The sequence below is a fragment of the Vanellus vanellus genome, assembly GCF_965231255.1.
Source record: "Vanellus vanellus genome assembly, chromosome: 2".
In the NCBI taxonomy this organism is placed as follows: domain Eukaryota; kingdom Metazoa; phylum Chordata; class Aves; order Charadriiformes; family Charadriidae; genus Vanellus; species Vanellus vanellus.
The window spans coordinates 45517895-45545247 of NC_138906.1; the positions used below are offsets into that span (position 1 = coordinate 45517895).

The following is a 27353-nucleotide window of genomic DNA, read 5'->3' on the forward strand; positions in this document are numbered from 1 at the left end:
GCTCCAACACCTCAGTGTCCTTCTTGTAGTGAGGGGCCCAAAACTGAACACAATAGGTGGGGCCTCACCAGTGCTGAGTACAGGGGGATAATCACTTCCTTAGTCCTGCTTACCACACTATTCCTGATGCAGGCCAGGATGCTGTTGTCCTTCTTGGCCACCTGGTCACACTGCCTGCTCATATTCAGCCAGCCATCCACCAACACCCCCAGGTCCTTTTCTGCCAGGCAGCTTTTGAGCCACTCTGCCCCAAGCATTAGGGCAACTAAGATGATTAAGGGAGTGGAGCATCTCCCTTATGAGGAAAGACTGAGGGAGCTGGGTCTCTTTAGTTTGGAGAAGAGGAGACTGAGGGGTGATCTTATTAGCGTTTATAAATATATAAAGGGGGAATGTCATGAGGATGGAGCCAGGCTCTTCTCAGTAGCAACCAATGATAGGACAAGGGGTAATGGGTTCAAGCTGGAACACAAGAGGTTCCACTTGAATTTGAGAAGAAACTTCTTCTCAGTGAGGGTGACAGAGCACTGGAACAGGCTGCCCAGGGAGGTTGTGGAGTCTCCTTCTCTGGAGACATTCAAAACTCGCCTGGACACCTTCCTGTGCAACCTCATCTAGGTGTTCCTGCTCCAACAGGGGGATTGGACTAGATGATCTTTTGAGGTCCCTTCCAATCCCTAGCATACTGTGATACTGTGATGTAGCGCTGCATGGGGTTGTTGTGACCCAAGTGCAGGACCCGGCACTGAGGTGTAGACCTGGTACTGCATGCAGAGAGCTCTGAGCTGGACTTTGCTCCAGTTTTGAATGCAGTTGGGTACCAACAGTTCACAAATGCTCTCCATACGGTTATCTTCTCCTCATGAAGATCTTTTGTGCTGGCCGTGCACGAGCAGCACTCATTGGTATTATCGATGAAGTCTCTCTCAAGCCAGGCAGCATGTTTTTACTAAAGAGTGTTGTTGATAGCCTATTTTCTTTGAAAGGCAAGATTTTACCCTGTAAAGGAACAAGATCAGTTGTAGGAAGGGAAGTGCATGTATATACAAGTAAGGAAACATTTCTTTTTCTTCCCTGGAAAAATATTTGCTGCAAATACTTTCCCCTGTTTCTTCATCTCTAGAGGCTGTTGTCTCATGAAACTTGGTGTTTCAGAAACCTCCCAGTAGAGTGAGAGCTGGAAAAGAAATTCCCTTTTATTGCATCTTCTCGTTGTAATGGGAAAATGTGTGGTTGCCAGCAGACAATTTCTTGGTGTCATCTATTCTAATCAAAATGTTCTATCATTGGGCTGCTTTCACAAGGAGTCTCATTTGGCTCTCTTTCTCCTCTTGGAGTAATGACAGCATCCTTTCATTCCCAAATGACACCCAGAAGTCCCCTGCTATTGAGAGTCAGACAGCAGCGTGATGCCTGTGACTTTCACACAATCTGATAAGTATTCATAAGTCTCAGGTTATTTCTGCTTAGCTGACGCGTATGAAAAGTGGCCACTTACAGTGGTGAACTGACAAAATGTCTTTGGAACTAGAATCTTGCAGTTGTTTTCGATGGCGGGGGCCGGGGGGGTGGTGGGAAATAGTGAATGTTCTTGTCAACTGGTTTAACATGATCCCTACTTCTGGGCATGCCTCGCAAAACAGAAGTCATGTGGTGAAGGGGAAGAGAGCACTTTTGATGTATGTATTATCTAGTTTTCTGCCATGGTGTGAGAAACACTAGCCAGCTTGTCTGTTTACCCACCTAAAAAGCAAATCAAGGTTATCCATAATTAGAGATGGTTGAAGAAGAGGGTGTTCAGGTCTGAGTCTGGATTACAGGCAAGCTGCAGTTCATGTTTGAGGCTGAATGGTCTTGTCTGGCTGCGAGGGCACTGAACCTGGAGATGTGCAATTCTCAGGAGTATTTTGCCCTCAAATGGCAGAAACACGTGGTGTGTTGTGTATAGCTTCCTTGTGAGGAGAAGAGAAATCTTTGACTTGGAGTTAGCCCCTGGTAGCCGATCTAGAGAATTTCACACTCCTGTCCTCTCTGTGAAACCATTGTTTAATATTCATTGCCATGATATGCAAAGTCTGAGGAGGCAATGAAGTGTCCTTTATGAAAAAGAGCAGAGAGCTGTTGCACCAACCCTGGTCTTTTGTTATCTATGGGGAGATTCCATGGCAAAAATTTATGTGGCTTAATTGGAACTCTGTTTTCTGCCACTGGCTCTCTTTATTCTCTGCTGCCGGATGATTTGTGTGGATTGTGGGAACGTTTCTTGTCCATTCTTACTTCCCAAAGCACTAGGATTTCATCAGTAGGGAGAGCACATATAAATATCCATTTACTAGGTGAGTATATCAGGTCTCTCTACTAGATTTCCAAAAGTCTAATGCTGGGATCATTAATTATGTTTGTGAGTTTCCAACATAACAGTAATACGACAGAAGATTTGTCATGAACGTGCTGTTTAGGTCTCGAGAGTAAAGGAGAAGAGCATGAAGACTTCCTGCCTCTCCCTACTCCCCTCCTCGGCCCCAGCTATTTGAATGATTACATCTTCACGTCTAAATATGTGAGCATGGTCTTGGAATGCTAAAAGTGGATTCTTTTCAGGTTTATAGATTAATCTAACAAAGAGGGGTTAACAGTCAAATAGATTTGATGGTATCTATCTAAATGCCTTTTTACATAATTTATACTTTGCTAGCTATAAAAAGATGCTTTGGAAATGATTCAGAAAGTCCTTCAGGAATAGTCCCAATCTCTGCAGCCTTATTAAATGCATACAGGCATGTCTCCCAGTGAGAATCTCAAGCTGTGAAAGTCATTAGAATAATAAATTAAACTTCTATGTATACAGGCATTTTAAACTTCAGGTGAAAATTCCTTATATGCCACGTTCTAATTTTCAACTCAAGGGCTAAAGAAACGAGACTTTGGAACTGATTGGTGATCTTCTGCAAAGTTTTACATGCATAATGAGTCACTGGGCTGCACTGGCTCCTGAAACATGCTGCAGAGCTTGAGATGTTAACACTTTGAAAGGTTCTTTTCCTTTCTTGACTCCTAGCGCTGCAACAGCTAATTAAGGGGAATAGACTATTTAATGGTGGAAACTACACAGCTAATAACAAAGTGCATGTTGCTATTTTGGATTGGTTCCTGTCATCACTTAGTATTAATATTTTAGGCAGTATTATATAGTAAAACGGACGCTTTGCATACATTGTGTAATCAGGATGACAAATGGAAATCATCAGGTTTTGCAACTGGGGAAACATCACTTAGAAGAATAACTCCCAAGAATCCAGAAGTCAAGGAGCCAATGGAAACAACTCTTTCATGGAAAAATCTCAGAGACTATTGCCTGCAGTCAACTCTGGATGAAAGGCTAACTTTGCCTTTTAGTATCGATTTTCCAAAACCATCTTGCTCGTGTTAAATTGCTTCATTTGATGAGTGTATTTGCTTAGATGTTTCAAGGTACTTATCAGTCAGTTTATGAAGTGGGAAGAACTGAAGAATTCATGTTATTTCAAAAACTGATGTTTCTGGAACCACTAGATTTAGCTACTTGACCTGAAAAATTTTATCTTTAGCCATTCTGAACTATTATTGCTTGATGAGAAGCTCAACATAAGCTGGTAACGTATGTCTGCAGCCCAGAAAGCCAGCTGCATGCTGGGCTGCGTGAAAAGAAGTGTGGCCAGCAGGCCGAGGGAGTGATTCTCCCCCTCTACTCCTCTCTCATGAGACCACACCTGGACTACTGCAGCATCCAACTTTGGGACCCCCAACATAAGAAGGACATGGACCTGTTGGAGTGAGTCCAGAGGAGGGCGTTGAAGATGATAGAAGAGGTGCTCCAGGCCTCTGATGAAGTCAGTGGGATTTTCAACCTGGAGAAAGAGAAGGCTCCGGGGAGACCTTGTAGCAGCCTTCCAGTACCTAAAGGGGGCCTACAGGAAAGATGTGAAGGGTCTCTTTATCAGGGATTGAAGTGATAGGATGAGGGGTAACAGTTTTAAACTGGAAGAGGGTAGATTTAGGTTAGGTATTAGGAAGAAATTCTATACGGTGAGGGTGGTGAGGCACTGGAACAGGTTGCCCAGGGAAGTTGTGGAGGCCCATCCCTGGAAGACTTCAAGGCCAGGTTGGATGGGGCTTTGAGTAACCTGGTCTTAGTGGGAGGCCTCCCTGCCTGTGGCAGTGGGGTTGGAACTAGGTGATTTTTAAGGTCTCTTCCAACCCAAACCATTCTATGATTCTGTGACTTAACACATGCCAGAGTACTCACCAATGCTATACGTGTGAGGGAATGGGAGAAGAACAATATGCAGGAGGGAAGACAAATGCATGAGGGAAATAGTAGAAGAGTTGGAGAGAGGCGTGCAAGCAGGCTTTAATCTTTATTTTCCAGTTATGAATTTGGTATATACCATGATTAATTGATCTGGAGTGGTCCCTCATAAATTTCACTAAAGTTACTTTGACTTCACTAGAGAGAAAAAGGTATTTGTACTTAGTAAAAAGTTGCAAATTCTTCCTTTTCCAAAATTTTAATTTTTGTCAGAATGGGAGAATTTGATTCACAAAATTGGTCACTGTGAGTTGGAGGATGCTGCCTAAAAGCCAGGGAGTGGAAAAATTAGAATTTCTTGCTTGATTGTGTGGGGTTTTTTTAAATGTCTGGAGGTTATGATTGTGGAGGATGCTGGATCCTCTGACTAAAAGTTTCATTCTTAGTTGATACATTAGGCTAGGATTGCCAAATAAAGTAGTTTAGTCGGAAGGTCTGGCAAACAAAAATTAGGAAGGGACGCAACTTTGACTGAAATCAAATGTGTCTTACTGGCTCTCAAACACAGCTAGAATGATATCTTCACAATGTGAGTGTGACCTCTCACTATGCTTGGGTTGAGGAACTTAATCAAGAACATCTTGATTTTCTCATAGAAACTGCAGGAACTCTTAGAAAAAAAAATCTATATGCAGGAGAGTTTAGAGGGGAGGAAAAAGAAATTAAATGCTTTCCAAATAACATTGAATCCAACTTCTGCTCATGCTGCTGCAAAGTAGTCTGTGGCAACAGCTGCTGCTCAAACAGCTAAAAACACTGAAGCATCTATTTCAACACAAATAAAAATAGACCTAAAAATGCTTAGTCTGAACCTAATTCAGAAACTAATCCAAAACAAGTGTATTCTGGGAATTGGTTGTATTCAACAACTGGTCATTTTTAGCATTTCATCAGGCAATAGCGTGAAAGAAATATCTACTATAAAAGTACTGAAGAACCTTGTCAATCACAGAGCAAAATCCCGAGGTGAATGGAACAAATCATAACAAGTGGTAGTGTTTCTATCCGTTTAGGTGGATTCTCAGTTCACCATATGGTGACTATTTGCCCAGATTCCTGGGCTTATTTTGGCCTGGGTGAACAGTAGCAATAATGGCCTTAACCTGCATTTGTTTTGCCTCATGTAAATCTTTTAGGATTTATGTATGTAGCCTTGTTCATGCCTTCCTCAAGTCTGGATGAAAAGCAGCCTCAGTGGAACTCCATTCTTCGTCCCCAAAATCTTTGGATAACACCCTTTTTTAGGATACCTTCCAAGAAGAACAGGGAACACTTGCACATTGACTAATTGCACCATCAGCAATTGAACAAAAAGGCATAACCTGCTTTCAGCAGGTTTCTGAGTTCCAGATGTGTACAAATCTAGTTCCTCAGGCTTTTCAAGGTGTGAGGTGAAAGTTCTATCCTTTCCTTCCTCCTGGGAAGAGGACTCAATATATTTCTCAAAGAATACTTCTTGAGTCTCCAATTAAGAATATACACAAGTGTTTCCCATAATGGATGCGAATGCCTGTAATTGTAATGCCAGAAGAAAAACAGCATCCCATCTCACATTGCTGTTTTGATTGTATCGTGGTCTTCTGACATGAAGAGACAAGGAGAACATTTTTCCCAGACGTGCATTTCTTGAAAGATCTGCTTCGGTTATCCTCATCTGAGCCTGCAGAACTACATAGATTGCGAGCCCTGAGACTGCCCATCCAGTCTGAAATTCAGACTCTAAAGGACAATTGCAAAGTCAAGGGGTGATGGCCCTTGAAACTCCATCAACCTGGGCAAAGTTGCAGAAGGAATGAATACTGAGTATTGTTTCTATTACTTATTTTCAAAGAATTTGTGTCTTGCTTCCTTGCATGTGGTTCCCTTGTTTTTTGGATGTCAGAGTGCAATGTCTGTTGGCATTATCCCTTAGAGAAAGGGAAATAGAAATTCTGGGTCACATTTGTTATCTCTGTTACACCGTCTATGCTAGAGGAGAATTAGGGCTTAGGACACAACAGGCTTTCTGATTCCTGCTCCTTTGCTGTGCTCGCTACAACGTGTTGCTTTGGCTGCCGTGTTGGAGTCGGGGGTGGAAATCAGGGGAAGTGCACTGAAGACTTGACCTCGACCTCTGTCTGCGAGGAATTCAAAACCCAAGGGAAACATTCTTCTGTGAAGCAACATACTGAAGCCACAAACCCAGTGTCTGCCCAGCGTGGCCTCACATGACTTCAAAATGCTTTTCCACAACTAATTAGAGAAGCCGCAGGGTGGCCTGCGTTGATGCTTGGTCCAAACCTGTGGGCAGCAGTATTACGGGAGGAAGGTGTCAGAAACACTACAGTGGCTTTGAGGGCTGCGCTCAGATGCTGTGCTAAGCCCTACTTCTCTCTTCAGGTGAAAGTCTTCTCTCCCTGCCTGTCAGCCACTCTATTTGCAAGAATGACAGAGAAGAGAAGGAGATTTTTGTAAAGCTGTTTAACAGCATGAAGTAATGTTTTCCCCAAATGACTGGAACCACTCCTTAAATAAGAGAGAACCTGCAGGCGGAGGAAGAGCCCCTGCATTCTTTCTGTATTTCAACAAGAGGACAGAGACAGGCTTTTGACAGGTAGTAGGCAAAGTTTGATTAATTGACTTATCTATGGGAGATGGAAAGAACTGTAGCAGTCAGCAGTCTGCTGGCTTATACCTCCCTAATATAGTTCTTTGCAGAACACGAGCAGTCAAATGATGACCACATTTCCCCCCCCCCCGTGTACACACGCACTTTCTAATGAATTTTTGCTGAGCCTGTAGATCTACTGGGGCCATACTCCTGGTTTGATAATTGATAGAGAGAATCTAACCTTGCCTGGGATGGATTTGCAAAAAAAAAAAAAAAAAGTAACCCAACAAAAAACAGTTTACAAGCAGGCTTAGTGTTTTCATCATACGACTGTAGGCTCTCTGTTGCTACTATTACGGTTGAGAGCTCTTCCTATATTTCTGTCCTTTGGTTGCCTTTAGTGTACAATACGTGAATTTTAGAATCCAAGTTTAACATGTGAGTGGTCTGAAAACTTAACTGCTGCTTAATCATGAGATGAATCTAGCTCCTCCTCTCGTGTGATTAACAGATGGATGCATCCACTATGTCATGCTAAAGGAATAATTAAAAGCTTCATTCACATGCAATACAAAATGACCGGAAATGACTGCACACTGCTTCGAGATGTGCTGTAATTTGTACTGTTACTTTGGATTGTTTTGGTTTTCTAAAAATAATAAATGACCCTCCAAATAGTGGTTGGCCAGAGGCATACAAGAAGCAATCCATAGTATATGGATTTGTTCAATGGCATTTAAAGGACCTTGATTAAAATTCAGCCCAGGCTGGAGTGATGAGAAGACTGTTTACTGAGGGCTGTTTGAAGTCATACGTTGCACTGCAGACAGACCAGAGGGATGCACAGATTGAAACGTTTTACCTTGCATGTCTGAATCAGGCTGTCAGGAGCTGATGGAACTCTGTAAGAGACGTATCAATGTTCTTGAGCGGTTTGACTGCTGCTGCTTACGAGTTTTAATTTTCATTGTTTTCAAGGCGGCGTCTGCATGAGCTCAGCTTCAGAGATCATGGCAATAACAACAGTCTTGTTGGCTGGATCTGCGTTTTTTGTTGACTGCTACAGATGCTACGTTTAGATACTTCATTTTAAAGTAGTGTGCATTTGAAAATTTGTGCTGTAAAGCAGACAGCACTTTTATTCTTCTTTTCCCTTAGCCCCACTCAAGCGCATCTCCATGCATTTATGAAGAAAGATGAAAGTATTCTCTCTTTTACTTCTCTCTTTCCCTCTCTGACTAGAGTACCTAAGTACCATAGACAAAAAAAAAAAAAAAAACACCAAAAAACCCCACCAGGCAAACACTATGTCCCATCTCCCTATTGTTTTATTTTTTTCCCCTCAAACGGAGAACTATTTTTTTTAACTGAAAATCTGAACTGAACATATGATTAAAAGAAATATGGATTCTTTCATTTTATTTTTCTTGGTTCTGGATTTTGACTAGGTTTCAGGGTAACAACTGTGAAAGGACTTTTCTTATTCTATTTCTGTATGTGTGCTTTGCCACAAGCTGTGTAACCTTGGGGAAGAGAGATGCAGGTGGTACAAAAGGGTTTAAAAAAAAACTTGGTTGGAAAAGTTTGAAGACTAAGGTTTCCCTCCCAGAATGAATCCTATATAAAAGAAATATAAGCAGGGTACATCCTTCACTGTTAACACAGGCAAAATTTGCACTATCTTCAAAATATTTCTGCAGTACTTACCCACTACCTTCTTTGAGTTCACGGAAACATGTTTGGTATATAGATGGCACTGGTTAAGGGAAATTATGAGAGTCAAACCATGATTAATTAATGACTAAAGTGGAATGCAAAGTGCCGTGCTGTTCAGGGTAAAAGGAAAGGAGAAAAAGAAAAAAAAATATTCTAGATAATGAAGAAAATATTTTTTAAGGGCATTGATGAAGACTGTGCAACACCTGACTTCGTATTTTGTCACTGAGGGTAATTCTGCTGGCCTGTGGTGCCGAGAGCTTTGCTGCTTCTGCTCCCACTCGCCACGGTGTGAACTGACAGTTTCGCTGTTGTGATCAGCTCAGATGCCTCTGCTGGAAGTTTTCTGGAAGTTTTCCTTTTTGCAGGTTGTCAGACACGTGGATGTTTTGTCAACATCTGGAGTGTGTTGTCAGGCTCTAGTTTGGCTAATCAGTTTCTGAGTATGCTGGGACACCTCGTGTTTGGTTTCGTGGGGTTTTTGTGGTGGTGGTGGTGTTTCCTTTCCCAATGGGTTTGTGCAGTAGCAGGTGAGCAGGGAAGCGACACAAGTGTGGGCATAAGGATGTGCAACAGACAATTAATTAATTAATACATGATAAATCCTTCTGTGATACTGATGTCTTCCAGTACCTGCTGGAAGGATGCTTGGCAGACTAAGCTCTATTGCAGAAAAGGGATAGGAGTCGCTTTTAGAAAAGATGGGGCTCTGAGATCCCATTTGGCCTGTTTTGTGCATTGCACTTAGGTGTTGTCCTGGTTTGAGGTAGAACAGAACCAATTTTCTGTTCAGTAATTTTACTTTTCAGTTAAGCCTTTTCTAACTAACTGAACTCTCTGAAATTAACAGCGTAATTTTCAGACACTGTCCGCTTCCGTTGTTTATAATGTTTATAATTTTGTTATAATTTGTTTGTTTATAATTTACGCCAAGGCATGGTATGCAGAGAGGTTCTTGCTTATACTTATTGCTATAACAGCCAAGGGCAGCTAACTTTGTTATATGCCCCGTTGGAGGGTTGGAAGCAGAAAAGCACAGAGGGGTCCCACCTGTGGGGAGGAGCGGACAGGACAAGTGACCCAAAACTGACCAACAGGGTACTCCATCCCATCTGCATCATGCTCTGTATAAAAGCTGAGGGATAAAAGCAGATATTCTGAACTAACATGGTCTCATCCATCATTAATCACTGTTCCTGGGTCTAGGCTGTGGAGAAAAATTTATCTGATGTATCGCTATTCCTCTCCCAGCTTCAGGCGCGATCCTTGTTACAGGCTAGGCGTTTTCAGAAAAACTTCTAGCTGTGTGTATGTCATGAATAATAGTGATTTACTAAAGTAAATTATGTGGGAAATGGAACACATGGAGATATTTTTCCCAGCTTCAAAGATAATTAAGTAAAGCTTGGTCCCAGTTTTGAGAGTAGTCATTGGTATCAGTTTAAAACTCTTAATTGCTGCTTGTAAATGGTTATCGGTAGTTATTACCCATTTAGAAAGAGTAGGACTGCTAACATCTGAAATGGAGCAAAAAGTGGCAAGTAATTGAGCCTTGAGGGACTCCTTGTCACTTAGGGAAGCATAGTTGATGTTCATATTGCAGTTTATGGGTGCCTGCCTGTAATGAATGCACTTATGGTTAATTATTTTTTTGTCAAACACTTGCTGAGCTATAATCAAAACTTATCCAGAAGTGTAAATGATCACAAAATACACGGGGCTGATGAGCTAAAAGGGTTCATGATGCTGTTCAACTAGTGGTGAGCATCCGAGTTGCAGTCTTGAGAGCTCTCATCCCTGCGTGAATAACCGTTTTGAGGTATTCCTTTACTGGGTAACGCAGAAAGCTTCTAGATGGAGGTTTTCTTTTTCAGTGACCTACTGGTGCAGATAGCTTGATATCTTCAGTCCAAAAACGTGGCACAAATGCAAGCAGAACTTAACGCTTTTTAAGGAAGTTGAAGCATTAGTCTCAAACAATAGTTTAGAAAAATCAGTAAAGCAATCAAAAAAGTTACAGGTATTCACTTGATGTCTGGGACGGGGGGGAGGTAGCAACACAGCTTAAAGTGTTTTTGCTTTTCTGTCCCCAAGGATGCAAAATCTAATGTCTTGTGTTCTGTGCATCTGGTAGTTTCTTAGGCGTCCTGCCTAACATTTGAAGTATGTGCTGATAAAAAATTTTCGCTGTGTTGCTGGCGAGCTTTAAAATTTTGGTGAATTCAGTGGAACGTCAAGTGACTACAAAGTGATGGTGGAGAGCTGTCGGACAACTAGTTAATCTGCATTGCACAATGCATTTGTTCAAGTGTTCAAAAATCAACGTTATTTGCATTCGGGGGGGTGGGCACAGACAGGGAGCGAGATGTTTGCCAGCTACATTGATTTCCTCCATAGGAACGAAGTAAGTAGTCCTGGTGAAAACCAAAGCAGCTTCATCCAGCGGTGGCAACTGTGTGTTTAACTTTCCATGGATTATGTGACCTAACATACCAAGGAGCCGTTTCCCAAAATGCTGTCGCAGACAATAAGGATCACTGTGTCACTTGACAGCTAATTAGGAAGCAGAAAAATCTCCTTCTCCCTCTGATGCTCTGTCTATTAAGTTCTCAGCTGTACAGTAGAAACACTTCTGAATGGTACAGATTCATGATACTTTTGCACTGCAGCGTTCGTGGTAGTGCCAGCTGCTTGATGCTAATAAGATAAACAAGGATACAATGTCTTCAGACTGTCTTACAAAATCTGAATTAGTTTTTTCTAAGGTCTTCATTAGTTCTCAGACAAGCGTGATTCGTAAGGCCTTTGCTCATACCCTATGTCATAGAAACCTTTTAAAGAAATCTATGCTTCATTTTTAAAAAATCTGCTGTCTAAACTTTTTTTCTGCACAAAAAGAATAAAACCAAAAGGCGTTTCTGAACCCTGCGTGTTAGATTAGAACCTTTGCGTTCTTAATCTTGAATGCCTCAAATGTGAAGGCCAGTAGAGATTTACTCATTCTTCATTGTATGGTTTGTCTCATGCTCCAGACCGCTCTGACACATTTTCTCTGTGACAACTCTTTCCCCTTGCATTCCCTTGACTCCCAGTTTCACTACTAGGTCCCCATCTCTTCCATGAGAATCAATAGCGATGCGCCTCTCCAGGTAGTTAACGCAGCAGTGCCTTTGGGCAGGTGTCTTTGTTCCTTGTTGTTATGATTAATCCTTGCTAAGTTGAATGCCACGATGTGGTTTGACTTGTCGTATGAATGCATGTTGGGTACGTATCTGTAGCTCCCAACAAAGCTCCAGCGCAGGGAATTGCAGGGTAGCTCCTGCTCCCTGTGAGTTGGTACTGCCTTTCCTTGCTGTGGATCAGTCCACCCGTAAGTCATGTCAATGGGAGTCAGTCTTTGCCCATAATCCATTTGAAATGCAGCATAACTCTGTTTCACAAGGTAAAAGAATAGGTTTTCAGGGGCAATCTGCGTAGAGGACATATGCAAGCATGCTCATTGCATTCCCCTGGAAGGCTGGTAGTTAGTCACGCACACAACATCTGGCCTGCTAGGACACAATCTGCATGTTGGATGTGGCCTGTGATTTCATTTTGTATGGTCTAATGCAACATGACTTGTGTCCCCACGTGGTACCGTAAGGTCTAGCTTAGTGTGTGGCTTCCAGTGGTGTTTGGAAGTCATGTTTGGCCTGAAGCAAGCAAAAATTCTCATGTCCCTTTGCTAGACTAATGTATGCTAATCCTGTAAAAATTACCCTGTATTGGAGCAAGTCATTCATCTGGGGACAACATAAGAATTCTTTTAAGGTATATAATTTTGTACAAAGGAATACAGTATCTTCTGCTCTAGTTTTCTGTTCCTGTTCCTGTTCACTTGTGTCTCAGAGATTGTGTAAAGTTCATAGAGAACTTTGAAGTAGTTGAGGGAAAAGTGATTTGGTATTAAAGTTGTGCTCGCCTAGTATGTAATCTGTGCTGCAAGAGAGTTGTTGAATGAAGCTGATCAGTGCAGTGTTTGGCCCGAGTACAAATGAACATCATCTACAGTACGTCTATACCTTAACAACGTGCCGTGGTTTAACTCCAGCTGGCAACTAAGCACCACACAGCAGCTCGCTCACTCCCTTGTGTTGGGATGGGGGAGAGAATCAGAAGAATAAAAGTGAGAAAACACATAGGTTGAGATGAAGACAGTTTAATAGGCAAAGCAAAAGCCGTGTGCACAAGCAAAGCAAAACAAGGAATTCGTTCACTGCTTCCCATCGGCAGGCAGGGGTTCAGCCATCTCCAGGAAAGCAGGGCTCCATCACGTGTAATGGTTACTTTGGGAGACAAACGCCATAACCCGGAACATCCCCCCCTTCCTCCTCCTTCTCCAGTTTTATATGCTAAGCCCGATGTCACATGGTATGGAATATCCCTTTGGTCAGTTGGGGTCAGCTGTCCCAGCTGTGTCTCCTCCCAAGTTTTTGTGGACCCCCAGCCTACTCACTGGTGGGGTGGTGTGAGGAGCAGAAGAGGCCTTGACTCTGTGTAAGCACTGCTCAGCAAGAACGAAAACATCCCTGTATTATCAACACTGCTTTCAACACAGATCCCAAACATAGCCTCATATTAGCTACTATGAAGAAAATTAACTTTATCCCAGCCAAAACCAGCACACGAAGGTACATTTATTCTATTAAAACTAGTCTTTGTAAGAAATAGTAGTAAATGATAAACCTTTGAGAAGGTTTATCACCTCTTCTGTGTGTGACTTTGAAACGTAGTTTTTGAGTCTCTCATAACCCTAATCTGGGTCCCGTATGCTCCCAACAACAAAGCTGATTTCACCGGAACACTCGGATCAGGCCCTACAGGGTAACAGCATGGCAGGAGGTTGTTCCTCTGTGTGTGTAACCTTACTGCCATGACCATCTTGTAAATTGATCTGTAGAGGAAGATTGCTCTTTCTCTACGGGCAGATTTTAAAAATCAGTGCAGGTTACGACTTAAATGCTCTCTGGTTCAGCACTTCAAATGAGAGGTAGAGTGTGGGGACAGAGAGTAACAGAGGCAGGAACGGATAACAGCTTTTAGAAGATGCGATATGGTCCTCAGTGAACCTACTACCAAATGTAAGGTAGATGGAAAGTATGGGGAGAGGACAAAAGGAGCTCTGCCGACGCTTCTTAAAAAACAACAGCTTTTCACACCAGTAATATCTACTATAGGGAGAGTTTATTCAGGCACAGTTTGATCTGGCAGGATTTGGGGCAGGTGGTAAACCCCCCCACCCTTCAGTTGTACTCTTACCTTGTCCAAAATTATTCACCTGACAGCCAGTGTTGGTTTGTATTACGGAGTAGCCACATCCCGCCCATTGCAAGTTATGGTAGCATCACTGTGGTGAGCAGTTGGATGGGTGCTGCAAGTGGGATTCTGGCTCTGTACTGGCGGCTGGAAGGAGGACGTGTGAAGGGCTGCTCCTGGCCCAGCTGCTCTGAGCTCTGAAACCGATATCAAGCACTTCTTGCCGCTCCCAAGGCCGCTTTGAAGCTTGTGCTCACATGTGTTGTCAGGAGTCTTCAGCACTGTTAGCAGAACAGGAGGAAAAAAAAAAAAAAAAAAAAGGAAAGAATGGCTTTCTAGTTAGCTCAAATTACCTTGTTCTGAGTAAATGAAGATTTACAAAAAAAAAAAGGAAAAGACAGAAAAAAAGCCCGTGTCGTCCTTGTGTTGACAGGTCTGGCTGTCAAAGCCCGATCTGTTGCAGCGCTGCCCCGCGAGGCAGCTGCAAAGTCATCGGGGTTGTTTAGCTGCTGTGCTAACAAAAAAAAAAGCGTAGGGAGAGCCTTGCAACACTCGCTCAGGTAAGTAATGTCTCAAACAGGCCACCAGTGAAAGCAAGGACAGCAGCCCCAAACACTATTTAAAAAAGCACTCCTTTTACTAGATTTTCCATCTGTAATACTGGAGGGGTGCAGGCAAAGGGGGAGGGACATATAGCTCCTTGGGCTCCAGACAGCAGCATATATAATGCATTAGCTGCACTTGCCGTTAGCTTTTGGGGCATTGGGAGGGCGACGGGCAGAGCAGGTAGGGGCTTCCCGGGTGAGGCCCCGGTGGTTTTGGCCACGAGAGCCGCGTGAGCCTTCCCGCGGTGGGCGGCGAGGGCTGGGGGATGGCGTGCGCTCGCGGAGAGGGAGGGGGTCGGTAAGCGGGAGCACACGGTGCCGGCTGACATCGCTGCTCCCCGTGTTTGTAGTAGGATAGAGTTTCTAAAGGATTAGATAACACGCCTGAGCTCCGTGGCGTGCAGTTTTTTAAACTGTGTTTACAGTTCAGGAGGTACTGTGAGTAGAGACGATTATGTCCTTTAAGTGCTGTTTTTGTTGCAGCTTCTGTGATAAAAGGAGGCTCCGGTGAAGATGTTTTCACTGGCAGATATATATTCTCCAAGCAGTGGCTATGCAAACTTTTGGGGGATGGGAGCAACCTGCAGAGATACCTCAGCACTTCCCTTTAATAAAGGCACATCATTAAGCCATTTCCTGCACATCTGAGAGGCTGTTGGAAGAGCAAGATGGTATTGAAATGAAATTAAAGAACCGCTTGATTTTTTTTAAAGTATTATTTAATTTAATCTTTTTGGAGTATTACTGTTTCTGGGGAAAAATAATGTAATGAAGACAGCAGAATTACATTGGCTCTGTGGTCTGAGTAACTAGAGGGAGAAATTCCAGTCTCTTCTTTGCTTTCCCCTTCTGAAAATATAAAATATGGAAGGCAGTACAAATTGCAAAATTATTTTACCATGCCAGCTATTAATGTGACTGATGCAATCCCTGTTTGTAGTATGAAGAGGCCTTTTGCTGACGTGTGTGTTCTCTGCTATGTATATGTATGTGCTGTATACATTATGGAGGCAGAAATATACATGTCTGTATCTATACAACGTATACATTATGTTCTTATATAGGTGCTGCAGCATAGCATAATGGAAATAAAACAGAGGTGGGGGAAGCCAAGCAGCCTGTTCAGGCCAAATAAACCTTGCTGGGTCCCTGACTGGTGATGGGTGCTGGGTACTGGGCAGCTGTATGTGAACAAGGCAGGCGCTGGGTGGATGTCAGGACTGGCCTAATGGGCAGGGTGGGTGTCCCAGGGATGTCCTGGCATACTGCTTTCTGTACGGCTGGCCATCACCACCGGCTGCGATGGGAATGGGTGGGCAGGGACATCTCTGATAACCAGCATGCTCCCTGGAGAAGAGCTCTCAGCAGTATCCCCTTCTCTCTCCTCAAGGGAAGAACGACACCTCTGTCTTTTGCTCTGTAGAGGGGATCATGGAGAGCTCTTCTGGCTATTTTGAGCAGAACAGCTAATATGGGTTTGATGGTAAAAATGAAACAAAGCGTTTAGATTTTTGATGATGTTTGGGATTGGAAGATCTTATTCACCACCACGGCGTTTCTGTCGGTATGCAAAGAACCCAAAACTCGTGGTGGAAAGATGTACAACAAAACCTCAGAAGATGCAGACTTAGCCATACAGCTTAGAGTATTCAACGGAGTCCTTGCATGACCTTTATTCAGTAAGGAGGTGGTCTTGCAGCACTTTACTGCAATAGCTCTTTGCAGCATGTTGCTCAATATCATAATGGCTGCAGAAGAGCCAAAACATCGTGCTCTTTCTAGCATCTTTAATATTTTTTTCCAGAGTTCTGAGCCGGCTGCATCTAGCTGCCTCTTTCTTTTTTTTTGTAAAGGAGCTGACAATCCCACTGACTTCTGTAACAATGAGTTATCCTCAGTTCGTTTGTATATGAAAACTACGCAGCAAAGGCAAGTCATGTCTTTGTAAGTCAATACTGAGACATGGATGAAATGATTATTTGGCATCCTAAGGATATGAGAGGGTTTTTTATTTTATTGCTGGTCTGTGAATTGAAATGCTGAAAATACCTTTTTATATGTGAATGTGGACATGGTATGTGCCGGATTTTTATCTGTCACACTGCATTTTACTGCTTTCCTCAGAGAAGATGAACCTTTAAAAATGTTTCAGCTGAGAAAAGGTATTATTATTTTCTCGCATAAAAGCTTTACACTTTGAATAAATATTAATACTTCATGTTCAAAACCCTCTGTAAGTATATGCCGTGCTCGGTTTACCATTTATACGTTTAACCTTCAAAATGTGGCTATTTTTTAGGCTAATTGGTAAATGCATGGCTAAGGCAAATTGCTGGAAGTATAAAATCAGAAGAAATGAGTCTGGGCTCAATCCTTCAGTTCTTTGTCTCCCATGTACTTGTTTGGATTACAAATCAGAGCGAATGGCTTTTTAAGTTATTGATCCCAAAGCAGCTCTGTGCTTTTGCTGGTGTTGAGCTGAAAGGATGGGTCAGAATTAGCTTGACATCATGGCAGCTTTCCATCAGAGGACTGGTTTGGTTCCAGGTGCCAGATGGAGCAGACTGAAAGTTGCTGCAATTTATACCTCACTGGTGTCATCCTGGTGCTGATGCTCAGGGTTTTCTGTGAGGTACCTATGCTGTCTGGCTGCGGGGAATCGTAACCAAGGGGATGGTAACATGTCTTAGCAATAAACGCTGCTCAGGAAAAGTGAGGATGAAAGAACTCTCAAAAATAATAAGAACCACCAGAATGCATACAGTAGCAAGAGGGTTTGTCTTAACTTCATATCTTAAATTACTGACTTCTCAATGTAGTCTGAAACCACAGCTCTTGCATGAGAAAAATGTCCCAATGCATAATTACATTAAATTAAGCGTGTCTGCACCTCTAGAGGGAAGACTGTCATGGCAGCACAACATCACATCCCATATGAAATACGAAAAAACTCAGCAAAACCAAATCCATGTTCTTTACCGCTATATCGAATCATTGGAATTGTTCTGTAGAATCGAAAGAAGTATATGTTTTAAGGGAAAACAAGTTCCTTGACAAATACCAGCTTGCTGGTAGGAATCTTCTAAAGGAGGTTTTCAGAAACCAACGTGTTTTCCCATAGCGTAATGATTTACTGTGTCAGGACAACCATTAAGCAAAAGGATGAAGTAAATTTTGAGAAGTTTCCCATATCTGTAATCTTTCTGGGTTAAAGAAAGCTTTACTTCTATTTCTCTCCGGTTTAAAGAATGACAGCCAGATTTGACAAGTGGCACTGCTAAACTCTGCTGAAAACCAAACATAAAAGATGTCATGGGAATCTTGTTTATAGTTGTTCAATGGTTCGTAATTATTGCTAACTTTTTTAAAAAATAGATTTATTGATGGGCTGTCTTATAAATTCACTATGAAAAGTTAAGGCAAACTCTTTTTTCTAGCTTGCCTTCAGTCACATAAGTAATATTCCTATTGATGACATACATGATGAAAAAAGCCTTGCTGCTTGTCTGGTTTCAGGAATGGAAGAAAACAATGTTTTTTTTAACCTGGAGTGAATTATTAGTGAGTCAACAAACACAAAACGAACAGACAACTGATGAAGCAGGTGCCATTTTTACCTATTTACTTTTTCTCTTGGCCAAAAGAAGAGTAAAATAGCATCTGTATAATTGTGGTTAAAATGTTTTATAAGCCATTCCAATATCTGAAATAAAAAAATAACTGCTGAAAAGCATACCTGCTTATATGTACCAGATTGTGCATACAAAGGATGACTTTGGAGGGGAATCTCAAGAAACAAAAGCAGTTAAATAAAAACTGGAAAAGTGCTTGTTATTGGGGGCTGATCCAAAGATGCCTGCTTCTGTGTTTTAGTGAAATGCATACTATACTTCACCCACATTTTTGTATATTTTATCCTTCGTTTGCCATATGTAAAATAGATATAATGGAATATGGTTTTGTAATGACATGGCATTAATTACTTTGGATCCCCTACTATATGATCCCTTTTTAGTTTTTAAATATCATTTTTTCTAATGGGGCTACATGCAGAAAAAAAAAAAAAAAGAACAGAAAAAGTAAAGGTATACTCTATAGTTCAGAAAATTCATAAGAAAGTACTACTGATCCTGCTCCCCCTGTCAGCTTCCATGCTGTTGATGACTGCTGATAAAACAAAAGTGATGGGACCACAAATGGAAACCTGAATCTTCAGTTTTAATGAAACTTGAGGATTCAGATCTGGTTTAATTCGATTTCAAGCCTTTTTAGAAGTAGTGAGCATTTATTGCCACTGCCTCAAAGAACACCCCAGCACCTGAACTTCAGCTCTCTTCCCTCCCTGCTAAAAGTACACTCTCTTTTCCTTTCTCCCTTTCTCCCTTTCTTTGCTTAAGGCTATGGTTACAGTAGTTAATTTTTAAAACAGGAAAATAGAGAATTAAATAGAATTAGAGAAAGACGCCTTTGTACTAGGTACTGTACAGTATAGTGTTTAAAAAGTCAGAAAATATGTTAGCAGAAAATGCCTAGACTGTAATTTAGATAACAACCCAGACAATGAGCTAGCTTGTTAATTGTAAAGGCTGGTGGAGAGCTGCCAGTGAGAGAACTCGTCTTTTTATATCCCACTGCTCCTCGCGGCTCCCCTAGATGGAGAATGACAGGACATGAACTTTTTTTAGTTTAGGCTGGGCTTTTTTTTTACTGTTGTTCTTCTTCTTGCCTTTATTTCTACTCAAAGAAATAGTCCGTGTTTCAGAACAGTTATTAGCTGAACTTTCCGAAGAGTAAGTAATAATCAATAGTGTGAGGAAGGAGGCAGGATGGGTGGTCTGGAAAGCAGGATAAACAGTTCTACGGCCTGAACGGTGGTGCTGTAGGTATCGCTGTAAGCGCTCTTTAGACCAAGTATGCAGTTTGCAAACAGTGAATCTTGCCAAATTGCTCATCTGAAAACTGTTCCTGAAATAGCGACCGTGAGGTATGCAAACAGCCATCAGATCCCTTTTTTCAGCCACCTTTGAGTAACTGCAGTGATGGAGAGGTGAAACAGGAGTGCCTCTTTGGTCAGGCTGCTCAACGGGTTTGTGGTGTTGTCTCTGGTAGCTCCTGGTGTGAGCCTGTCTGGGGGAGGTGAGCCCTGCAGTGCTCCAGCCCTCCCCATCGCATTTCTGAGCGGGCGCCGGATGGGAAGATGACCTGTCAGGCTGGTCCCCGACCCATCCATCCTCAGCCTGCCCCGGTCCTTTTGGATGACAGAATTTGAAGAGCTGAGGTACTCAACCCGGTGCAGAGGTATACGAAACAGTAATTTCTGAGGTCCTAGCAAAGAATTTAAGCATAAACACCTGAGCAACCCTACTGCTCCTCTGCAAAATATTAAGCATGTGGTTAAAGTGTTCTGTTAAACGAGGGGCGGTAAGAAAGGAACAATAGCTGTGGTAGAGAAGTGAGCCGCCCGACTCATCTCGAAGGGGTCTTGGCGTGATTGCTTCCTGCTCACAGTTTAGGCTAGGATTTCCTAAGGAATTTGAGGGAATTAAGCACAGGACTTTCACTGCATTTCAATGGGGTTTGGGTGTCTGGTGGTACAAGGGCTAAGCTTATGCAGAACGACACCAGTCTGACTAATGGTGTGATTTCAAACTGATGTAGTTAAACTGATGCAAAAGACTGTATGCATAAGCCTAAGTCAACATTCCCTTGACTTTATAGCAGTTTGGTTTAAATTAATTAGGACAGAGGTTTAAACTAAGGTAAAGTAAGTCACTCTTCAACTGAACTGTGAGTATATTTGATAAAATTTAGTGCAGGTAGACATACCGTAGGTGCGTAGGTACGGTTTACATTTCCTGGTCAGACCAGCTTAAATTGCCTGGGTTTTCTTTGCCAGAACAGCATTAGTTCCACAGAAAACCATCTATTTGGTGTGTCTACAAGCTGGTTAGTTTATTTTATAGTTTCCCTTAAAGATTGATAGAAGTAAATTTTGTCTTTCATTTACTATTTGACTTAAGGAGTCCGACCACAGGGCCTATACACACTGTGACATATAGACAGGACGGCCACTTTCATCTTTAGAGAAAACTGGACTGTCAGACAACTTGGAGCTTGGTGCTGGTACTTTATTCTCTTCTTGACTCTTTGTATTAACTCTTCTTAAAGTTTAGTAAAACCTTTAAAAATTTACACTTACAGTTGTGGAAGGTAAAGTGGAAAAGTCAAGATTTGTACGCCCCCACTGTGGCGCAGATAAGGATGCGGAGTCTCTGTGTGTGTGCGCACGCACGCGTGTGAGTGCCAGGCTGGCTACTTGTGGAATGAATTTATTTGGAAAGGGATCTCTTCAGCAGCTGGTGGTTTCCTCTTTTGACCTGTGCTGCTTCCAAGGAGGACTCGAGATGGTTTAGTGGTGATGAATTGGCAGACTTGTCACTAAGCTGTAAATCTTGAACCTGCCTTGCTGTGTTGAGGTGTGAACCCAAGATCTAAAGGAGGTCAGCGTTTTGGACTGCTGCTGTGTATATAAAACTTTTAAACCTTTTTTTTTAGTGAAGGAAGTACTGTTAATAATAATTTTTCTACTTTTACAGTTACTTTGCTATTCCAAAATTATCTGATTGGCATCCATATTATCAAGTAAATGCAACTGAGTTAAAAAAACCAAAAAACACAAACCACCACAAACAAACAAAAAACAAACCACCGAAACAAAAAAAGAAAACAACCAAACCCAAAATAAAACCACAACAAAGTCAAGCCCGAAATAATTTTGTTCTGATTTGACTTTTAATTTCTTCTAGTTCCAGGACAGATATATAAGAAACAGGAAGTCTCCCTTGTTTAAAAGCCACTTGTAAAATAATGTTAACACTGTTGAGTGTTATTCTGATGTTGCCACTGGGAATATAGGTTTCTGCACAGGCTCCAGATTTTCAGACATTTCATATTGTTGGGCTGCATATTCTTGCTACATATAAAATACCTTTTTTTGTTGTTTTTTGGTTTGTTTTTTTTTTTTATACTCTGTATGCTTTTTCAAACTGTCCAAGGAACTGTCTACCTGGCATAATGCAACCTTAAATTAAATTACTTCAGCTCGCTTTGAACGAGGTGCTGGGTCTGTGCTCACTACTGCTGAGCAACCAACTTGGGTACAAAAAGCAGTTTAACTCTACTGTTAGGTTTAGCCCTATTATGTATAAGCCTTAGCCTTACTACTTCTGGCTCTGCGATACTGGCCTTTTTGCTGCGGGTCATGCAGTCCTTTTCTGTAGGAAAGATGTAACGAGGAAGGGCCGAAATGCTATATTTTATTGGTTAAGATGTTTAAAAAAAGTTGTTCAACATATTCATTATAAGGTGACCACAGCGTTTTCAACTAATTTGTAGAAATTCATCGACTTGCACCTTGAGTGGATTATGTATTTCTGATATCCTTGAAAGTCTTAAAATTGAGCCACGTGAAAGAGTATTTTAAAAAACCTGTCATTAGCTATGGAGTAGATAAGTGCATACGTCTATGTAATTGAACTGAATGAGGAATTTTAAATTGAATCGCTTACTTGTCCCACTGAGTGTGAATCCCCTTTTCATGATAAAAGTCCAGCAGATTAAAATCAGCTGGGAGAAAGGGTGGCTCTCAGCAAGTGAGAAGATTTGACAATCAGCAGGATTTCACCACAGAAGGCTTTGCTTACGTGCAATCCCGTTATTTCAAGTACAGTCTACTCCAGCTAAAATTAGCATATATAATTGAATAGTGCCAAAGGGTGAAATAATTTACACTTAAGCTCGTAACATTTTTTTGTAGCACTAAACAAACAGAGGTATGCACGTAACCCATGCAAAAGCACCCTCTGGCCTTTATCCCTCTCCGCCCCCTCTAATTAAACGGACTTCAGAACCAGGACTGAGATATTGTAATGACTGAAGATGCTCATCTGGAAATCCTGGAGCTTTTTAGCACTTAAAGTGTTTACCTCTCTCTTTGGCCTAGATTTGCAGATAGCTGTTAGATAGTTCTTTTGTACACTACTCTTGGATCTGATTTTGAATAACCACGGAAGTGGTAGAGTAGTATCACTGACAACAATAATGTTCATTTATAGAACCTTTCTATACAAAGATCTCAGAAGTCTCTAAAACCAAGTTATTGTTCCCATTTTGCCTAGAAGAAATGGAGAATCCCTAGTCACAGCTTAGTCAAAATCACCCAGCCAACTAATGTCAAAATCAGAATTAGCACCAGGGTAGATGCACTCCAAACCAGGACCGGCCTTCTTGGTCCCTCCGTATGTTCTCATGGTAGGTGTTAACTCAACGTGAGCAAGGGGGTCAAACAGATTGTGGATCTGCGGGCCCTTCTTTGCCAAGTATCTCTAGTGTCTAGTAGCATCACGTATGAGTGTGTTCATTCAGTGGTGAAGTAGTAAGGCTCAACTGGATTAAATTCTGAGCCTTTTTGGCATCTTTGTTGTTGTTGTCAAAGACCCCGTTTGACACTTTCCAGTGTACGTTTTATACTGCTGTGTGCAGTTTGGTTGCCAGCGCTGAAGCTTTCCTCAGGGAAGCCTCTGTTTGCATGCTTAATTTTTAATCTGATCTCTAGTAAACGTTAAAAAGTGAGTTTAAACAATGGCAGACCCTCCAACGTGCATTACAGGCAAGCTGAAGGGAACAAGTCTGGAGAAAAAGGCACGGTAACAAAATTTCAAGTGATTTGAAGGGGCTGGTTTTTGTACAAGTTGCAGTTTAGCCCCACTTTTCAATCACACCTTATTGCCTGGTAGCTAAGTTATTCTAACGTGACTGAGAGCAGAATCGAGGCAGGAGGTTGTGGTGATTGCTGGGCAAATATGAAGTGCGTGTACTTTTCCCTGGAGTGAGTGAGAGTCGCAACAACTCAGCCGGTAATTCAGCCACCCTCAGGGCTTGACCTTATATTTCACATCAGGCTGTAAATTTTTGTTGCGAGTCCGATTTGAATTTTTTGTTCTTCTTGTTAATTTGTTAAGACGCAGCCATGTGTGAGGTGCTAGGAGATATGAAAGAAAGTCTGGACTCGGGCCTGAGAGAGCTTAGCCTTAGGCTTAGCTCTTGTACGGAGCGGCAGCAGCTGGGCTCTCCTACCTGCGTGAGGCTCTAGTGGTCTTACTTTGGACTCCGTTCAGGCATGGGAATCGGCTCCGTGTGCTTCACTTTGTGGGGCTGGGACCAAAATAGATCGCTAATAAAGGCAGGCTTTGGGAGACTCCAGTAACGTTTTGCTTAAAAAAAAAAAAAAAAAGAAACTAGCTAGTAATTATCTGGGCAGTGTTTTTGTTCTTCCATTTTGCAAGAAAACTGTCTTGTTGCTTCAGCCCATTCCCAGGAGCAGGAACTTGCTGCCTCAGAACTGGCTTCCAGCGAGGCTGCGTGTTTCTTTTTCTCTTCCTTTTTTTTTTTTTTTTTTTTTTTCCCCTCCCGGGGCGGGGGGAGGAATAGCAAGCAGTAAGAAGTGATATTGTATACAAGGCTATTACACTTTTGTCTTGGCCTGCTTAATGTCCTTGACACATACCCATTTCACCCAGCGACAGCCAGTATGCAAATTGGCTAAAAGCTCCATTAGGTTGTTCAAGGCTGGGGAAACCCATCTGTCAGTGTCTGTGACACAGCCGGGCTGGAGTCTCACGTGGGAATCTGTCCTTGAGATACCCAGGCAGCTGAGTTTCTTCTAGCCTCTAGTGTTCCCAGAATCAAAGGAAATTGTTGTACACTCTTCTTCTTGCTGCAGTTTGTATTTTTATCGTTCCTTTTCTCCCCCGATCCGTTCTCAGAAAAAAAAAGCACAGCCATAGACTGGGAATTAACAGGGAAAAATGTGTTTTACTTTTTTTCTTTTGTCGCTTTTCCAGAAGTGAACACTTATGCATATTACTTGGGGAAAAAAAGAACAGTAGTTTTTTGTTGTCCTAAAAGAAGAACAGCTTTATAACCCTTTTCCATATTTTCCTGTGCGATCTGCTGATGACAGGCATGAGGTGGGGTAGTAAAAAATAGACTTGCTGGGGATCAGCTGTAGTTGATGTGTTTGTTCTCTGTGAGTGGACCAGAAGCGCCTGATAACCCAACAAAATATCAAAGGATGCACCCCTGAAAGGCTTCGAGTGAGAGGATTTGAACGTGGGGCCTGGGACTGAGAGTTGCCCCCGCGGGGGCAGAGCAGCACAGCTCCTGCACGCGGCTTTGGGAGCAGGCTCGAGTCTCTCCTCCGCTTGGCATCCCCAGGGGAAAAAGTTCCCACGACAGCAACAGCACTTACAGCACCGCTGAGGGAAGGCTTGTTCTGCTGGATGGAGGTAAGGCCGCAGAGCGGAAATTTTGCTGGTTTTCTTGCTCGCTCTCTGAAATCTCCGAGACCTCTGTTCAAACACTTAACCAGCAGAGCACGCCAGGAAGGGTGGTACAGAAGTAGTTGTTAGCCTGTGAGTGCTACCATCAGCAATGTTACAGCGTTTTGTAATACGAGGCAGTGACAGCAAAATAGTTCAGATTTTCATCGCATTAGAGCAAGAAGACGAGGCATATGCCATCAAAACTAGAGCCTTTCGAAGTGTGTAAGGTCTGTATTGACAGGCCTCGCAAACTCTTGGTTATTTCCTGCTGGTGTCATATGAGAGCCCTGAACACAGGGTATCTGGCAAAATAGCTAGTGTAACTTCAATGCCCAGCGGTGTTCAGATACGTGAGATAATTATAGCCGCCTCCATAGCAGATGCTCTGTTCTCCGTTTTGGCACTTTCCTTCTTCAGTGTGCAAATAATTTTCTCTACCTAAGCCGATGGCCATTTCGATGACACAGATACAATATTTTTTTTTTTTTTTTCCACCAAAAAGTCAGTGATTTGTTTTTTATGGGAATGCTTATGTAGTTAAAAGAGCGGGATTTCCCTTCATCATCCTGTTGAGGAAGAAGAAAAGCCCTTTTGATACCACTGTGTGGAGACTGATATCATTAAGGGTTAATTTGTTAGTATAGCCAGGCTCAGAATAAAGTTTATCTTTTCAGAGATAGAAGCCAGCAATTCAACCGTTATCCTTCATACTGCTAAGTGCAACTTACTCAAATCATGTTATATTCTATGTTTTGTGTTCCAAACCCAGTCACGTAATAAGGAGGCTTTTAGATTAGCATCTTAGTTTAAATTTCAGACATACCTATTTTAATTCTTTGTCTAATGCTCCCAATACCTATTTTTTCTCTCTTTGTCTCTTGAGGTAATATAGACCCTGCCCTAGCATGTAACTCCAACTAAAAAAAAATTAAAACTCAGGGTAAGAGATGGTATATGCATTTTTCTAGAAGTTAGTTGTGGCTGAATTTACACAACCTTTGCTCTCACGGTTGAGTATGTTTTCACACCGCCTCAATTATTTCCGTGCCTGTGTGAGTAGCTCAGATTTGCCAAGGGGAGCAGAGGGCTTGCGATCCTGCTCGAAGCCATTTCTGCATTTATGTTTTTCTGGTTGTCTGGTCAGACCGCCACATCCTAATGGGAGATGAAACTTAATTAAACATTGGTGAGTTGAACAGCTTGCTTGGAAAAGAGGTGGACTCTGCTTCGTGTGGCAGTGAGTAAGCCCTTTAAAAAAAAACTAAAAATGATAGGACGTAAATATTTGGCCTTGCCTGTGCAAGGAGTACCTGTGCATAGGCAAAGCAGAAGGTGAACCAGGGGTTTCACATGGATTTAAGCAAATTGGATGCCCAAAGCCATTGGGAAGAGAGAACCTCCTTTGTCCTTACAAAAATTTTGGTTTTAATACTAAAGTCTGGTGTGAGGAACAAATAGCCCTCAGGGGAAACTCTTCCTGAGACTGACCCTACATGCAAGAGGGCTGAGGACGCACCACAAGGAATATCTTCTTTGGCAGAAAAGGAGGGAAGTGCGGAGCCTTTCCCACAAGGAGGTCCAGGGCACAAAGGCTATGGCAAAGCATAGGCTATAACATTTTCTAAATGGATGGAGAAAATGATGGGACCTTAAAAAAAACTCTGAGACTTGCTAAGTTTTTGTGGCCTATTTACGAATGCCTGAGAAATGGATTTTAATTTTAGTGAATACTCACAAGCCCATCAGTAGAGCAGCACAGGGGGACACCGTTCTAAAATAGCTCTAGCAGATGCCACAATAATACGAGTTTTCCCTGCATCTCTCATTTATTTCTTGCTGTGTGCAGTTTCTTACTAAATCTGTTCCCTTGATAGATGCAAGGATATTCCTGCCATTGGATAGAATAGCTAAGTGCAATTGTCACAAACGCTAACTAGCTTAACCTTCTTGTTGCATAGCTACTGCTGCTGTTAAATATTTCCTGGGCTAACAGACATCTTCGAAATGAATTTTAAAGGGTTTTCTTTTTATATACACAGACCATGGCTGTTAAACAATGGCAGCTTGAATGGAAGCTATTTTAATGGTAACAACAATAGTGTCAGTTATTTGGATAAACTGTCAGCTTAGAGAGGGAGATCAGCCACCAGTGGATCACTGCAAGGAGCTTAGAAAATAGAGAAAATTAACCTGCTGGCATAAGCAATGCCACCAGATCTTCAGAAAGGATAATTATCCTGCTACTTGGCTTCATGTGGAAGTGTTAACATTGGTACTAGATGTCAAAAGACCTTCTATACTGCCATATTTACCTTCCCTGAAGAAAGGTTCTCCTTTCATATCCTTAATTGCTTTAAATTCAAAATATGGTGATACTGATTTATGAGGCATCTTGGTAATCACTTATCAGCCTTGTC

At 42.1% G+C, this 27353-nt stretch overlaps 1 protein-coding gene across 2 annotated transcripts in view; it reads left to right on the forward strand.

Annotated features, from left to right (window-relative positions):
• The window catches only part of RBMS3 (RNA binding motif single stranded interacting protein 3), a gene marked incomplete at its 3' end in the record, with an annotated part of 459009 nt that overhangs the window by 56628 nt on the left and 375028 nt on the right, over nucleotides 1-27353 (forward strand). The window lies entirely within an intron of this gene.